Below are 474 nucleotides of genomic sequence, written 5' to 3'. Positions count from 1 at the left end.
CCACCACTGCTCCCAGCATGGCCGCGGGGCGGGGGCATGCGGCCCTGGGCACGCTCAGCCGCGTGGTCTGAGTCGCGGGGAGTCTGAACCCCGAGTTCCAGATCCGCGCGTCCTGGCCCGCACCGGGGATGGGGTGGACACCCCTCCCCGTCGCTGCTGCCGGAGCGCTCACCTGGCCACTGGGTCGCCTCCGTAGGGGGTCCCTCAGGGTGGGGATGCCCGGGGCGCGCAGGGGCTCCGGGTACGGCGATGCCACCCGCACACTGCGCTTCCGGGAAGCCCGGGGGTCCACGGCCCGGTCCAGGCGATTCCTGCCTTACCTTGGCTGTAGGAGACCCGCGGGCGCCTCCGCCGTCGGGGGCCTCGGCGCCAGGGCTGCGTGGCCTGCGGGGTCTCGGTTGTCGGTTGGGGAGAGGCCTCGGGACGCCCGAAAAGGAGGCGGGGAGAGGGCGGAGAGGGCGCGGCGGGGAAGGA

General features: G+C 74.9%; 1 protein-coding gene across 1 annotated transcript in view; it reads right to left on the bottom strand.

The window, feature by feature from the left end:
• KEAP1 (kelch-like ECH-associated protein 1) overlaps window positions 1-474 on the bottom strand; it is an 18,179-nt gene extending 17,705 nt beyond the window's left edge. Inside the window, exon 1 of the mRNA XM_011954848.1 lies at window positions 321-474. The gene's annotated coding sequence lies outside the window, so the exon portion shown is untranslated. The remainder of the gene's footprint in view (window positions 1-320) is intronic.

The sequence above is a fragment of the Colobus angolensis genome, unplaced genomic scaffold, assembly GCF_000951035.1.
Source record: "Colobus angolensis palliatus isolate OR3802 unplaced genomic scaffold, Cang.pa_1.0 Scaffold39, whole genome shotgun sequence".
Taxonomy (NCBI): domain Eukaryota; kingdom Metazoa; phylum Chordata; class Mammalia; order Primates; family Cercopithecidae; genus Colobus; species Colobus angolensis.
This window is presented reverse-complemented; position numbering and strand designations above follow the sequence as displayed.